Raw genomic sequence first — 17914 nt, forward strand, 5'->3', positions numbered from 1 at the left:
TCTAATGATAAAGACAGATAATAACAAATTAAATGAGCAAATATTTAGTATGATAGTGCTCTGAATTTAAAAAAAAAAGTGTATAAGGAATGGCAAGGAAAATAATGGGAATAAAGTAAAGGACTGAACTTTACATAGGACGGCTAGAGAAGATTCAGTGGTAAGATGACATGCAAGCAAAGACATGAGGGAATTGAGGGTGAGGCCACATTGATATTAGAGGAAAGAGTTTTCTAGTCATAGGAAAGAATAAGTACAAAAGTTAAGGAAAGCATGTGTTTAGTGACTGAGGAAAAGCAAAGGAGACCAATGTGACTGAAATGAAGGAGTGAGTAGATAGAGATCAGGTCAGAGAGGCAGAAGGGGCTAGATTATACAGAAACCCATCAAACATTGCAAGGACTTCTGATATTATTCTGAGTATGTGGGGAACTCCCAAAAGGTTTTCAGCCAGAGGATGATACTATCTGACATAGTTGAGCAGGATTCTCTGGTGTGGGTATAAGATATAGATGAAATGTGAGCATAGATGGAGGCAGGAAGACCAATTAGTAGGATATGGCAAATATCCAGGAGGGAGATAATGGTGACTTATACCAGAGTGCTGGTAGTGGTGGTAGTAAAAATAGTAAAATTCAACATATTTTCAAGATAGAATCAGCTAGATATACTAATGGATTAAATGTGGGGTACAAGAAAAAGAGAAAAGTCAAGATGACTCCAAATTTTAGCTTATGCAATCTACTAAAGGCTAAAATTGCCATTTATGTAATTTAGAACTCTAGTGGAGAAGCAGAATTGAATGTCAAAAAAGAATTCAGGCTCTTTTTTAGCGCTGCCTACAGAGGTGGCAGCCATCTCCTGTTCGGCATCATGAAGCCAAAGATTGTCAGAAAGAGGACCAAGAAATTCATCTGGCTCCAGTCAGTCAAAATAAAGTGTAACTGGCAGAAACCCACAGGCATTGACAATAGGGTACATGAAGATTCAAGGGCCAGATCCTGGTGCTCAACACTGGTTATGGGAATAACAAGAAAACAAAGCACATGCTGCCCAGTGGCTTTCAGAAGTTCTTGGTCCACAATGTCAAGGAGCTTGAAGAGCTGCTGGTGTGCAACAAATCTTACTGTGCTGAGACGGCTCACAATGGCTCCTCAAAGAACTGCAAAGCCATTTTAGGAAAAGAAGCCCAGCCGGCCATTGGGGTCACCAATCCCAATGCCAGGAAGTGCAGCAAAGAAAATGAATAAGCAGTCTGTATGCACATTGTTTTTGTGTTACTAAAACCATAAAATTCTGCAAAAAAATTAATTCAGTTGGGACATATTATTTGAGATAACTATTTGAAATGCAGATGGGGCTATCCATGAGCAATTGAGCTTAGAATCCAGCTTTCAGAGAGATTCCCTATGAAAATATAAATTGATTGTTATCATTATATAAATCATATTAAAAGTGAAAGGATTAGATGAGATTACCTGATGTTAATTGAAATTGAAGTGTTTCAAAGAATGGGTCCTGAGATAATCCAACATTTAGAAAACAAGGAAATGGAAGGGGAAATGAGAAAGAGGACTAGCAAAAGAGAGCGAGAAAAAGCAAGCAGTGAGATAGAAGAAACACCAAAAAACAGCTGGTGACGCAGAAGCCAAATACAGAACGTGCTGTAAGGAAGTAATTAACTAGATCAAAAGGTGTTGAGAAATCAAGTAAGATAAGGACCAAGAACTGGCTGTTGGATTCATCAAGATCACAGTCATTAGGAATTTTGATAAGAGCTATTTGAGAAAGGTAATAGAGACTAAAAGCTGTTTGGCTTTGGTTCAAAAGAGAATAAAAACTTTAAGGAATTTTCAAGGATCATTTCGAACTTTGTTGTAATTACAGTTTTGTTACCACAGAACTCCCTGATTTTTCTACATTCGCTAATTTCCAAAGCTCTGTCTGTGAAATGGTGGCCTTGGCACCATATTAACCATAGAGATTGTGAGATCACATATATATATATATGTAAACTGCTTGTTTTTATGGAAATTAACTGGGTAAAACATAGAGCTTCAGAATAACTACAGCCATTAATGCCACAAATATTGTGTATCCTTTAAGAACTTAAATTTAGTACCTCCTGTGACTGCATTAGCCGCAAGGAGAGAGGGCAGTCCATAACTACCATTTACTTTAATGAAATTAACTATAACCTGATTTTTTTTTCTTTTTTCTTTCTTTCTTTCTTTCTTTCTTTTTTTTTTTTCTTGCTAAAAGTAGCAGGAAATTGCTCTATTATCCAAATGCATCTTAGGTAACAGTAGGAGAAAAATTACTACATGATGTTTCTTTGGTAACTTGAAGTCATTGAAAGCTTATTATCTTCACAAAGTATATAGATCTAGAGTAGTATATGGAGCAATGATACATTGACATACAGCTATTTTTCCCTTGAAAAGTCTCCAAATGTCAAATTTTACTTATCAACACTTAAAATGCCAAGGAGAGTAAAATAGGAATACCTACAGATATAAAATGTGTTCTTTCATTAAGAACCTGAAAGAAGTCATTGCTCCTTCCTATTAAATAACCTTATTCTTTGTGGCTTATAGAAAAGAATAGTGGGTTTCTTGTGTTTTCCCTTAAAGTTAGAGTCCCTTCAAAGAGTCATTAGCTTGAAGGAGAAAGTCATCCATTAAACCCCTAAGAAGAGAGAATTACACAAATTAATGATTTCTATCATGAATGCCTTTTTCTCTTTCCTCTGATTGCCCCAAAAATTGAATCGAAGGATAAGGCCTTTAATCATAAGGATACCTAAGCTCTATCTCTTTCTTTCCCCCTTCAAAAGAGGTGTAGAAAGAAACAGCTTTGATATATTTGCTAAATATCAAACCTTCCTAAAGGTGGAGAGTACTAATTATCTACCAGAGAGCACTAATTACTTTGTGTTTATAATTTCTTTATATTCCTCCCCAAAGTTTTCTCAGTTAAATGCAACAGAAGCTATTCTAAAACCCTATTCTGAAAACAAAGAAGCTGAGGCCCAGAAAGGTATAATTGCCCAGCAATAAACAGCTACTAAGACCTAAGGGTGGGTCTTATATTTTTTTCAAGATATAAATAAGGAACTTTTATGTGACTACATCCATGGGTGTGGGAAAGGATTTTTTTAAATTAATCTAAGTATAGCATTATGGAATTTTATATCCTCATAGATTAGAGAAAATGTATTTGCTCTCATTTAAGAGGCATTATTTGCTTTAAGTAAAAAGACATTATCAAGATCACAAATTATTCTACTCTATTGAACCATGACCCTATTTTTTCTTCTTTTTTTCCTCTCAATTAGGTAAATAAAAATCTAGAATTGAGAACTGAGGAAGAGAAAACCAAAACCTCTGTATAAAAAAAAAATTAGATTATATTAATCAAGGCAGCCTTTATAAGCCCTACATAAAAGCCCCACCCCTATCCTCCCTCAGAAAGTTGACAAGTACATTATCTACATATGTGATGCACATTCTGGCACCTGAGTCAGTGCCAGTCTTCCTCCCACCCTCCAACCCTCTACTACACCTTCTGGAAAAATACCCACATGTTCAACCTCCTCTCTGAGCTCAGCTGAAACGTGACTCTCTCCTGTGCATGTGGCTTCTAAAGCTCTCTAAAGTAGTAGAACTTTATTCTATGTGCTGCATATACTTCAGTCTCCTCGTTCTTCCCAGTGGCTGCTCTTTACCACTATTCACAATCTTGTTGAAAATTCTGTCCCTCTGAGACTCGTTTATTCATATATGCCTTAATTCATTCAACAAATACTTATAGAGCTACTATTGTATGCTAAAATTCTTTAAGCTCTGGGAATACAAAAGATATTGTGTGACTTAACCATCCACTTCTCTTCTTAGCTGTAGTCATTAAAAACATCTAGTTCTCTGTGAATTATTCAGAGAAGATTTTGACATCTGTTTTACAGCCTTAATCTCTACCTCATATTTGCTTATAGGACAAGTTTTCTTTCATCTAGGGGAAAGAAAAGAAGGCAGCTGACCTGGTCTAAATTCCTTTCAGCTGGACTTCTGGGTAAATATATTAATTATATCTGTTAGTAGAATGAGTCCTTATATATGCAGTGGCCTAGCGGATGATGAAATATTACTTACAGTAAATAAATCTAAAAGCAATGTATCTGGAAGCATGTTTGTCTGAGAATATTGGTAATCTGCATAACTATTAGCATTATAAACTAATGCTACTTGTTAAATGCTCTGTGCTGTATAATGTTATAACTCCCCAAACTTATTAGGTAACTTCATCTATTATTCTGAACCAGAGAGCACATGGCCAATGAAAGAAGAAAGGGCCAGTATAACATGTAGAATGTTCAGAGCTCTCTCATTTGTTTTTGCCTGTTCATTGCCTATATTCTTGAATTATTTGGAAAGCTGGACACTGAGTATAATATCTAATATGTATGAGTCTTCCCCATCTTTTCATCATCCACCAAAAAACAAATACAAAAACAAAAACCAAACAAAAAACCCTCACTAAATTTATCAGTTACTACCCTGATGCCAAATATAGTCATCTTACTTGGCCTCTTAGTTTTATTCAGCACTGATGACCACTCCTTTCTGTCAAAAACAGACTTTTTCCTTGATCTCTCTGCCACCAGATATAAAAGGTTGAGTTACTGCTTTCAGGACTTCACTCTGCCTGGTGTGCACACCTTTGCTATGGTGTTAACATGGGCAGAGGATACTTCCATACCCCTTGACTTTGGGTTTGTCTAAGTGACTACTTTGGCCCATGGAGTAAGTTGGAAGTAGCAAAGCACCAATTCCAAGTCTAAGCAATTTATTCTATTGTACCTCTGTCAAGAAAAACATGCTCCAGTTGGACCTGGTTTAGGAATATGAGGCATATATAAAGTAGAACCTCACTAACCAATTTAAAGATCTACTTTCAAAAGCAGAGCCACTATAGCCGCCAAAGTGTAAAACATGGCTCTCCAGCTAAGTATAGTCTAGCCAATCCATGAACTTAAATGATCGTTCTTTTAAACTACTGAGTTTGTGTGGTATGTATATTAGTTTCCAAAACACTTCAGGCTGGGTGGCTTAAACAACAAAAATTAATTTTCTTACAGTTTTGGAGGCTAGAAGTCCAAGAGAAATGTGTTGGAAGGTTTGGCCTCTCTCCCAGGCTTGTAAACAGTTGCCTTGCTGCTGTGCCTTCACATGGCCTTTTCTTTGTGCACGCACATCACTGATGTCTCTCTATGTGTCCAAATTTCCTTTACTTAGGACACCAGTAACAACCTCATCTTAATTTAATTACCTCTTTAACGGCCCTGTCTTGAAATATCCTCATTAAAATATCTGATATTCTGAGATACTAAGAGTCAGGGCTTCAACAAAATAATTTAGGAGAACACAATTCAGCCCATAATAGTATGCTACACAGTATTATTTTAGCAATGGCTGACTGCTATACCATAATCATCTGGCTTCTTCCTAGTTCTCTGAACTTTTCTTCTATTTCTTCTATTTAGCTATTAGGTATAAGAGACTTCAAGACTCAATCCTAGGCCCTCTTCTTACTCCATACTTTATTTCCAGTCCAGGTTTTCAACAAGAGAACGCTTTTTCCCATGCCCTCTAACATACTACCAATTCTCCCAGGGACATCTGGCAATATCTGGAGACGTTTTTGGTTATGACACCTGGGAAGGAAATGCTACTGGCATCTAGAAAGTAGAAGGATTCTACTCTACATCCTACAATGCATAAGACAATCCCTTACAACAAAAAATGATGTAGTCCAAATGTCAGTGGTGCTGAGGTTGAGAAACTCTGTTCTATGCAATCACATCTAAATTCTAGGCTCCATGCCATTGGCACCAAATTCGCATCTCTATCCCTGATATGAGTTCCAGACACATATATCAAATTTTATCTCTCTTATTTAAATGCTTCAAAGGCACCTCAAACTCAGATTATCCTAAAACAAACTTGTGGTTTTTCCTTCCTTACTTGACTCCCTAACTTGGTATTTTATCTCAGTAAATAGTACTCACCCAGAAACTCAGGAGCCACACTTAATACCAACCTTTCTTCCAACCTATGCAGTCCATCACTATGAGTTAATTATTTACTTTCTGAATATATCTTTCGTTTATCTATGCCTTTTCATCTCCACTAATATCATATACCTCCTTCGAGCTGTCATCTGTCTCTCCCTTGGAATGGTGTCATCCACTTTTTCAATTAGCAATCAATTAATTCTTTTTCAAACTATTGAGCATTTCCTTTATAAAATATAAGCATAACATACCCCCGTGTCAAAATAAAGAAAAAAAGAGCATTCTCTATTGCTCTTAAAGATTAAAATCTTTAACTTATTAAACTGTAAGTAAAATATCCATATAATGTATTGTCAAAACCAGGACATTTTAAAGAGGTGTGTGTGTGTGTGTGTGTGTGTGTGTGTGTGTGTGTGTGTGTTATGGGAGAGAGGGTATTAAAAACTATCCCACAGCAAATATAAACAGGGACTGTCCCAGACCATTTGGGGTGCCCTGTCAATAAGACCTGTACTGCTCTGGTCTCCACATAGTTCTCAAAGTTTCTCTCTTATTGTTTTCCTCTCTCTTTTGGTTTACCAGACAGGTTTCACTTTGTACCATGTTGCCTTCTACGTGACTCCTATGTGCCACCTTTTCTTCTACCACAGTGTCTTTGCATGTGTTTTTCACTCTGTACAAAAAGTGCCCACCCCTCACTCCTTCAAAATTAGTAATTCCCTCATTCTTTAGTTATACCTGAAATATTTCTGTTTGTCCTGACTCTTGAAACAACAAAAGCTCTCCCGTTTATACACTCTCACATCACCATGTATACTTCCTTCAAAGCACAAACACAATCCTAATCATGAGTTTTGTTATGTTATTTCGATATTTTGTTTGCTTGTTTGTTTGTTTGTTCATTTGTTAGTTAATACTTGGACTATTATGTCTATAAGGTATATCTTACTGTGCTTCATAGATACTTGGTGATGAAATAATTGAATTACCCAATATCTTTGCCAAAGCACATAGCAAATATAAAGAAAACCAATTCAAATATTTCAGATGTGCACTTAAATACAGTACTACAACATATTGCTGCTTCTTACATTTACACAGATATGAAAATAGACTCTTCAGTAGACTGTTTATCATCCTTGGAATGCATATATCTGGGAGGTAGTATTCTAGCAGGATGCAAATTCTGTGCACATTTCAAGAGTAACATAATGAAAGGAAAAAAACATGCTCCATTTGTGAAATGTAAGCACCAGTCCTTAAGAGGAAACCTGAAGACGTTTGGTATTAAGACAGTAGAGTGTTAGATTTTTTCCTAAGCTGTTAAAGATTCCTAACTAATTATAAAGAGAGGTAAAGAACCACTCCTTTACACAAAACATTTTCTAATTAAAACAACATTATGATAAAATCCAAAAGAATTTCAAATTATCATCAAAATAATGAAGAAACTTGTATATAATCTATAAGCACATAGGCTTTTATATTAATGAAATCATTTGCAATTTGTTTCTAAAACTTTCTGATATTTCTGAGGGTTTTATATACTAATTAATTAAACTAGGTCTAGACTTTCTTCATTTAATGTCAAATACCACGCACATTCCTCTTCTGTTGCACTGCAATTATTTTGGCATTCGGCATGACTCTAATGAAGAAAGAGCTTCCGCAGAGGAATGTCTCCTTTGTCTTTAATAACGAGAAGCAGATTGTTGATTAAGTAACATAATTAAAGCTTTTATTAGGGAGCCTGATACAGGTTTGTTTTTCTTCCAAGACATAAGAATGCGATTCAATTAAAAAATGCACCACTTTCACAGTTTCTCCCCCCAGTTTCTCATACTGCTGATGTTTGAAAACACCAAGCAGAGACGTTTGCTGTTTCTAAAGAGATGTGAGAATTTCTTAAAATTATCTAATGTAAAAATATGTTCGATTTTTATCTTCGCTAAGTAGATTCGCTTCCAAACAGAAAGTCCGCAGTCGTGTCTAAATAATTGTGGTCCAGTCACTAAACATCAGAAGTTGGCCAGGTTGGTATCAGCGGTGTGTTTTACAGCTGTCCAAAACTTCAATGTGATTTTTAAATGCAAAGGAAATAGCAATGAAAGCAGACATTGACAGTGAGTGCCGAGAGCTTTCTCACTGTCTACACAACTAGCATTTATTTCCTTAAAGATTTTTTTGTTCGTCTTGCAAAATGCCAAAAGCATGCCTTTTAATTTAGAGTAATTTAATTTAATTTCTAACATTTTAACACAAATGGCTTTAAAAATAAAAGGAACAAAGTAATTACATTTAATTTCATGGTTTTAGGTTCCTAAAAGCCATCGTATTCTCTTGTGTAATTGAAGACTTCCATTAAGGGGGAAGAAAAAAAAATGTGAAAATTTTGCCCTTCTCTTAAAATAAAAACAGAAAGAATTTATGTTGCCATTACATTGAATATTTACTAGGAAAGAGGTCTGTGGTGATTTTTCTGCTGCCTAGAAATGTAGAAATCATCCAAAATAAAGAGTGAGTCCTACTTTCGTTGGAAGGATGATTCAAAATTTTTTCCTTAATATCATTTCAAGTTGAAAAAAATTTCAGGAAGAGGAATATCCTATATTTGGATGATTCTTTACATCTCATAGACTATAGCACTAGAGTCTGAATTTAAGAGAATTGCCTATAAGATTAATAGTTTATTGACTAGAAACGTTAAGAGATAATAACCTTTGTTCCTAGTAATCCATTCCCATAGGAAAGCCTAAGTAGACTGAGTCAATACAGCTCTTAAGTGGTAGTAACCAGGCAGACCCCTCCTCCGGCTGGAATGCACTTCCCTCAAGGACTTTCTTTTTTACCCTTGAAAATTTCCTTGATAGGTTTTTCAAGGCTTAACTGAAATTCATACCCCCTGTGAAGGCTTCTCCCATCATTCCAATCGGAATTAATCACCACTCTACAAGTTCCCATAATAATTTTATATCTCACTTTAGGTATTTGCCCATGTATTGTCATAAAACTATAAATATATTATTGATGTATTTTTATCTAGATAAAGGGTAAATGTAACACTTTGTTCTATTCTATGGATAAATGATCTTGAGCTACTTTTATAGGTAGGTTCCTTAGAACCTTGATAAAGACAGTATGCAAGATTTGTCACCAGTTAATATTGGTTATGGCAGAAATGGCTTTGTATTGATAAAATATTTTATTACTTATAAGATTTTAAGTAAATTATAAATACTTAGTGGGAAGCATGGCTTTAGATTTCCTTGAGTGCGGTGATTCACCTAGGCTATCCTTTGCCCAGGAGCATACCTAGTATATATGATCACTTTGTATTATTTTTCAAACATACTCCTCTTCTAAATGACAGTTCCTTTTATTAATAATCATGAAATAATAAGTAATAATATTTTTATTTATTCCTTACTTTGAAAAGAATAATTTTAAAATATCAAATTTTAATTTAAATATACTAGTTAACATAAGTAAAAGAATTTATGAACTAAATTGCACTTGCCAAACAAAAATATTATCCTTTAACACTTCGCACTCTGTTTGCCTCTCCTAAACTTTAATACAGATAAAAACTCCAAGTTGTCACGTAAAATGACATGATTGAAATAACTCAGGTTCTTCTTTTTCATCTTCACAATCTCTGTATTATCACTGTTAATTTTCAATATGTTGTTTAAATGCAGGAATATGTACTACCACAGGATTTGGAACTTCAGCTGAACCTAAAGTAAACTTGAATGGCTTTAAATTGTTGTGAACTTTCTTTTGAAATAAACTTATGGAGTTGAGTCCATGAGTATCAGAGGCTGATGTACAACTAAGAGTTTCTCAAATTCATTTTCTTATAGAAGATACCATTTACTAAAGCATAAGTAAGAAAAAGTGTTAATTTGAAGCTGATACATCTTATTAACAAACTTCCACTTTTACCCAACATGAAGAACAGATATTGGATTTACTCTCCCATCTAAAACAACAAAAACATATAAAGTAGAAAAAATATATGAAGCAACAGTTTTCAAGACAGTGAATATAAAACAACAAAGAATACCAGTATCCAGAGAGGAGAAGTAAACAATATTTGCTCTAAAATTTTTCTTGCTTACTACTGAGAAAGTTTCCACTCTGTGATGTATGTTGGAAACTACAGGGCAAAAATTAAATTGTTAAGGAAGGATAATTGATATGCTAAAAGAGGAGATAAAAGAAAATCACATAAAATGCTCAATTAAGCCTAAAGCAAGAAGATAAGAGCATTAAAATTAAGCAGAAAAAAAAGGTGAAGTAAAAAACAATAGAGAAAATGAACAAAACCAAAAGCTGATTCTTTACCATCAATAAACTGGAGAGGTCTCTAACCAGGCTAACCAAGAAATATAAAAAGAAGAAACCAAAACTAAAGAGAGATATCCATCTGAGAAATTAAAATAGGTCATCACTATTGGTCCCGGGAACATTAAAAAGATAATAAAGGAACACTATGAACAATTCTGTGCCACTAATTTGATAACTTAGATGAAATATACCAATGTGAAAGGAGACTGGTTTGAAGCTGTTACTGTGGTTAGGGAGTGGGGCCAGAGAGAGAGTTCTCATACGGAGGCAAGGGCCACATGGCTTGAATCTCCCATGTGCTCAAGGGAAGGAGCATCACGCTTCATCATTGGCCTGCCCAGATGCAGAGCAGACAGAAAAGAGGGAGAGAGGAGACTTAAGTGTTGTCACAACTCAAAACACTACACACCAAAAGGTGAAGTCGAATTCTTTATTACAATTCACTTCAGACTGACTGATATTTGAAACATGCCATCATCTGTCATTGCTGCTGAACCAAACTTTGGTGAGTTCCCACGCTCTTTCTGAATGGTGGCTTCAAAGCACATATAGGAAAAACCTATGCTAAAATTTAACCACAACCTTTATAAAATGACAATTTGTCATAACAAAATTGAGTCTATACCATGAATTCGAAGTTAGTCTGATATTGGACAAATCTATTAATATAATTTATTGCTTTAAACAATAAAAGAACCCAAATACTTATTTAAATAGCTACTAAAAAAAAATATTTGATTAAATTTAACAGTCATTCAAGCTATAACCTCCCATTGATTTATAAATAGAAGGAAATTTTCTTAATGTTAAACAATATAAAGCAAAAATCCTTAAAAATACCTAATTAATGTAAAAGTAGTGAAAGCGTTTCCTTTTAAACAAAACAAGCATGCAAATTATCACCACTTCTATTAAACATTGTACTGAAATCCTTATCTCATATATGAGAATAAGAAACATAAACAAAAATATAGGAATCAAAAGGAAAAACTGATAGTGTTGGCAGATAATATTCTAGTCTATAAAAAGGAACCTGAAGACATATTATAAAAATTAATTAGTTAACTCAGAAATGTGAATATCAAATCAACAGTCAGTTTTATTTCTAGACACCAGTAATAAATTAAAAAAATATGGTAATGAACATATTTATAGTAGCTCAAAAAATATAACATAAGAAGAAATCTAACAAATGTAGAGATCTTTAAAAAGAAAATGATAAGGCTGATTAAAAGACATTACAGAAGACCTAAATAATCAAAGAGACGTCAATAAATAGAAAGCAACATTATAAAGTTGTCGAATTTCTCCAGCCATATTTCGAGATCTATAATAATTCCTGTTAAATTCCAGTAGGACTTTTAATGGAACTTGACAAGTTCATTCTAAATTATATTTGTAAGTGCAAAGATGTAGAATAGTCAAGAAACCAATAAAGAAGAAAAAAGAGGAACCGAATCACCAATCGTGTACCAAAGTTAATTCAAAGCTACAGTTTAATTAAGGCAGTGTGGTATTAGAATGAATATAAGCATAACAGGTCATTGGGGGTAAAGCAACAAAACCCAGAAACAAACTCATGCATAAATGGACACCAGGAATATAACAGAAGCAACTTTTCCTTTCAGTGAGACAATAAATAGGAATGAAACAAATGATTAACTACATGAGGGATTAAAAAAAAAATCTTTATCTCACGACATACAAAATAAATTTCAGATGGATTAAAACTAAAATTTCAAAATTTTAAAATAAAATGTGAAATACAGCCTTATAATCTTGGAAACTGGAGTGTTTATTAAACAAAGACTAACTTTAAAAACCTTGATACCCCACACCCATCAGCCACTGGAGGTGAACTACCCTGAAAATGGGGCGTAAACTTGGATAAGGCAGCTCTTTACAGCTGAGTCAACCCATCTCTCAAGGAGGCTGAATGGAAAGGCCAATTTTTAGACAGCTTGCCTAGCAACTGGGAATGGAAGTCCATCCCCAGTGGGCTGAATGGTTCAGAGGGTATATTGCTCAGGGTCCACTATAGAAGATAAAAGGAAATTTATTACAAATTTCCACTGTGGTTTTGGATATTAATCCTTTCTATACGCCCACTCACTATCTGACATTTCTGCAGCAAAATCTGGAGCCAGACATGTGCCATTTATCAGTTGCTTATATATCTGCTTCCTCCTCTTCCAGCCCTACACTAGAATCGTCATACTACTATCTGGATACATATAGGCTTTGATGGGAGTCAAAATTTAGAACTTGATATGTGGAAGTTGTGAACTTGAATTTTGACAGGACTGATCATCAGTTTCAGTAACACGCTACTCTGATCAACCCCATCAAGCCCTCTGCACCAGCACCCGGCTCCTACCATTAGGATTAACCCAGAGCTGCCTTCTGGAGTCATGGTTTATTTCGCCTCTTCCTTTCTTCTCCCATTCTTCAGATTGGGAGGTAAGATGGGACAATTTACTGAACATGGATGTAGTTAAACAAAGATTAATTTTTCTAGGGATAAATTTAATTCTCCAAGAGGCTTTTAAAGTAAAATCTATTCTTGTCTAGGAGGTTACATCCTAAACAGTGGCTTTAAAATGGTACTTTAAACTTAAGGTATATTAAATTATAAACAGGAAGCTTATGGCCTAGATGAATTTAAATTTTTTAATACTCATATGAATTCAGGAATCAAGCTTGAGAGGGGGAGAAAAAAATGACTCTCTCAAGACTTTTCACAATAAGGTTGTGACAAATCCAAAAATAGACTAGATTTTCTTACTTCCAAGCCAAGAAACCAAATTTGTCAGGGCTATAAAATCCTTAGGTCTCAAATACTATAAAGTCTCAATTAGTCTATTGTTTTCATTTGCATGAGGGACTCATACCTGGACTAAAGCCCTTACGGTGGTTCTTAGAAAAATGGCAAGTGTTGCAAACGGAAAAGAAAAAGATGAAAAGATGCCATCCTACTTTAACCAGAAACTATTTTTTGTGATTAGAACACAAATTAATAGCTTCTCCATCAGCCCAAAGTATCTAGAGAAGCAGGTAAGTTCTTCAATTAGTGAGATCAATCAGCAGGATGACTTTAGGTCACTGTTGAGCAACTCGCTCTCCGCCAGGGACAGAGATTGGAAATATGCTGTGCTGCACCAACGACTCAGGGAGCCACCTCATTCTTCACAAAGAAGATTAATTTAGCAAAAAACAAAAAAGCGGGATCTGTTTGTTCTGCTTGCTCCACAATACTCAGTCTCAACTGTTATCCTCTAGAGAAAAAATAATGGATGCTGAGTTCTGTATCAACAGCCAAATCTGGCTCTGTTCTTCTAGCCATTGTTATCATTAATCCCATTCGATTATGCTGTCATTGTTATAAACATAGTACAAAGAAATTAAACAGTGCTAATTTACTTGCTGCCAGATTTTAAAGGTTTGATTGGCACTAGCTTTCTGATCTGGCAAAATATAAAAACAAGATGCTTTTTTGAAAGGAAATTATTTTCATATTAATTTCAGTCCCTCGACTGACATTTTTTAACAGAGTCTGCTCCTGATGCTCACATTTCTTCTTCCTTACTGCTTCTTCATCTCCTCTCCTACACTGTTGACCTATTCTGAGGTCCTCCCATGACTAAAGCCAGACCTCAAAGACCATTACACTGTGACCACACAGGAATCTCAAAGTCCTGGGGATTTATATTCTTGTTATCTGAAGTGTTCATGCTTTTCCCTGATTAGTGACACAAATTTCTATGTCAAAGTTTCTATCTCTTCTACGTCACCTACGACAATTTTGTGCATTCACCAGGCACTCAATGTTTTTACTGAAGAAAATAAAATAAAATTTTGGTTCTCTCTGTTTAATTACGAATTGTTAAATCGAAAAAAGTGAAGTGTAAGACAAAATTACTTATCATTCTTCCTATAACATTTCATGTTTCTGCCCACAAGAGTGACAAGGACTGAATTCTTCCTTAATTTTTGAAAATTTGAACACAATGCAAAGAGCCCTGATGGTTAAATAACCCCGGATGAAGGACACATCGTTTCATAGTTTAGGTGCTCCCAGGAGAAGACCCTGAGACAAGTTCGCTTGGGAGGGGATACCAGGGAAAACCCGTAGGGAAGTGGAAAAGTAGGAGAGGGAAAAAAAGGAAGACAATAAACTGTCCATTATTAAGAAAGTTATCAATGTGGTTAACTGAAACTTAATCCTACTGGGCAACTCCAAGATCCGATACTCCGCAGTAGAGTTATCCTACCACCCAGCAAGGGAGCAGGGAGTATTTATATGCTGACTCCCATTGATGAGAGCTTCTGGGGGTGGGAAGAGGTACTGATTTCATGTACTTTCATCTTGTCTTGGGCATGGAAAAAGCAAGATCTAGTGGCAGAAAAAGCCTAGGGCAAACAAACAAACAAAGACACAAGTGCAAGTCTTTAGAAGTTGGGCCTGAATGTAGATAAGGAACATCAGTGAGGCATCAAAAATCTGCTAAATGCAAACGGCCAGTCCACATGAGGTATAATAGGAGACGACAGAAACCAGAAAACAGGATGAAAATGAGTTTGTCAAATATGACAGAACACCAACCTAAAAAACGTTTGGAGACAGAAAAAAAATAAATATTTTGTGCAAATTTATGACTTACTATAAGACAAAGTACAAGAAATGCTTTCTTCTCCTCTAAATCATATCAAAGCTAGGTATGAGTCCCCACTCGAAAGTTAGTGTGAAGTTCAAAAAGAGCCACTTTTCACGGCCTACTCTCTCACTCTGGGGTTGTACTGTTATTGGACCAAAACAAAGAATCTGATTTGTCTTTATTCAGGGAAACCGTGCATAAACATCGAGGTGAACGGCATTATCACAACATAGGTGGGGATGTTCCTGCACATGCGCAGTTATAAAAACATGCTGGTACGTACATCCCATGTTCAAAGTGGCAGAGAATCTCTGCCCATGGGAGGAAATTCTAGTAATAATGAGAACAGTTCATAAAGAGGTCAGTAGAGAGTCCTCCAGGCCATTTTAACCATCCTTGAATCGTTTGAGCCAGATTAGAACCCTGGTTCTGCAAATCTACCTGTTCTTATCCCTGAAAAGACAGTTCTGGCCTTCATCAATGCCAGGGATGGCATAGATATGGAAGAAAGGTTACCTAATTAAGGCTCAGCTCTTCTGTTAAACTCTTAGTGAATTATAGGATATGGTTACACAAACCGTATAACATTCAGGGTGATCTAAAGGGGTTTACAGGTAAATTTAAGCAAAGTTATGAATTCTAAATAAAAGTCTATGCTTGACTACCTGCAAGGGTGTGTGTGTGTGTGTGTGTGTGTGTGTGTGTGTGTGTGTGTGTATTAGGTTACAGAACAAAGACCTTAGGCTCATACATTGCAAGAACATTATGGGAGAGGCTTGGTCAGGACAAAGTCGTTCTTATAGAATACTAGTCATTGTCCAAGCCATGTTGGTCTATTAGAAGGCACCTGCCTGAAGTCATCTGTACCTTCTTTGCCAAACCTTGTCACTGGCACCTTTACTAAAAGTTCCAAATTCTATGCAAAGTTCTTAGACCACAGCCATTCACCGAGTCACCCTTATTACAGGTTAAGGGTACTTATTACTAAAAGGTCACAGCTCTCTACCATCCTTGGAAACCCCCATCTTCTCAGTCTCCTGGAATCTCACTCTCTCACTCTGTGGTCAGGCCCCACCTTATACCCTTACCCCCAACTTTTTCAAATGACCTAGTCTCTGTTGGCTCAAACCAGTTGCTCTCAAACCTCAAAGAGTTGTGTTAAAACACAGGCTCTTCAAGTGTTTGAAACATTGTTTGGGGATGACTCCAAAGAATGGCAATTTCTTTTTCTCCGGAAAAAAAAAAAAAAAAAAAAAAAAAAAAACACTAAAAAACTGTTAACTAACCTAGTATCAAGTAAACCTGGAAATCTTGAAAAAAAAAAAAAAAAAAACCCAGCTGTCTTTTCTGTGAGGAAAAGAGAGTAAAATTTCATTATAAAATTAGTGCCAATTCATTTCTCAAGAACTCACTCTGCTACACATTTATTGTCATTTTGTTAACCATAGCTGCAGGTGTAAGTGGGAAAAACTTACAAGAATAGTCAATTTTTCTCAGTGTATTTTCTTCTGACAGCTAACATCAATTTAATTTACACAACTTTTCTAAGTTTGCAAAATTTAGAGGAGATATCAGTTTCTTTCACAGAAATTGAAATCTAAACATTTGATTTTCCAGCAACAAATAACGAGTGCAAATGTGGGAGAATATTAATAAAGATAATAATAAAAATAGTGAGCAATACGGAATTCATTGCATTTTATTTACCAAGTGTTATATGCATGTTTTGAAGCAGCTTTATTTTCCTAAACCTGTTAAATTTTAGCAAGTAGTAAATCTGATTTATATTCCACAAGTCTGTCTCCACTGGATGATAATGGAAATTGTTCCCAGAGGGCACTAAGGACTGGTGACTATAAGCAAATAGTGACAGTCCTGCCATTGAACAATCTGGCTGTGGCCGGTGTACAGTCAGCACTCAGCACTGTATTTGAATGAATGAGTGAACGGACACAAGAAAAAATCACAAAGGACCTCACACCAGCTTCCTCATGGATTACCTAGGGGAACATTTTTCAAACTTTAACTGCCTCAGAAGTATCTGGAGGACTTGATAGGACACAGATTCCTGGACTTTTCTCCCAGAGTTTCCGATTCAGCAGGTCTGGAGTGGAGCCTTGCGTTCTAACAAGGTACCAGTTGGTACTTTTGCTGCTGGTATTTTGTGAACCACTAGACTAGAGCTAGTTTTACATCACATATCTGAGTGCATATGTGCGCGCGCGCGTGCGTACACACACACACACACACACACACACACACACACACACACACACCCTCAGTCTTCTTCATCTCTATAACTAACCCATGAGAAAATAGCTAAGAAGCTGGCCAGCCTAGTACACAGCTCATGGAACCACCCTCAGTTTTGGAGTGGAGGAAACTGATGCCAGACCCAGGTTCCCTGGAAACTAACTTATAGTTAAGAGATCCTACTAGCTGCCTCCTTGACAATTCCACTTGGATACCTCAAAGGTACCCATTTCAACAAATGACATTCATTCAGATGTGCAAGCCAAGAATCTGACGGCTTCTCCTTCTCCATTATAACTTATTTCTAACTTCACCTGGCCCTTGAGTCAAAGGAGCCTGGATGACTGGATAGTAATTGTTTTAACTGTACTTTAATTTGAGTGAGAACAAAGCTTTATTTTGTCAAGGCCCTGAGATTTGAGATTTGATTTTTAAATCAACTAGGATGAATACTATAATTTATGTAACCCATAACTTAAGAGAAGTTATAATCCCCCTGTCCGGCCCTCCCTAACATGGTTCACTCTTGCAAATGAGAATTTTGGGTTATTTTGAGTTATCCCAGATTCCAGCCTCCTTGGAA

The 17914-nt window shown here is 35.8% G+C and overlaps 1 pseudogene; it reads left to right on the plus strand.

Moving 5' to 3' along the window:
* Positions 1-651: 651 nt before the first annotated feature.
* On the plus strand, positions 652-1250 carry LOC118601666 (annotated as a pseudogene).
* Positions 1251-17914: the final 16664 nt, after the last annotated feature.

Source organism: Rousettus aegyptiacus, unplaced genomic scaffold, assembly GCF_014176215.1.
Source record: "Rousettus aegyptiacus isolate mRouAeg1 unplaced genomic scaffold, mRouAeg1.p scaffold_m13_p_4, whole genome shotgun sequence".
Classification (NCBI taxonomy): Eukaryota; Metazoa; Chordata; class Mammalia; order Chiroptera; family Pteropodidae; genus Rousettus; species Rousettus aegyptiacus.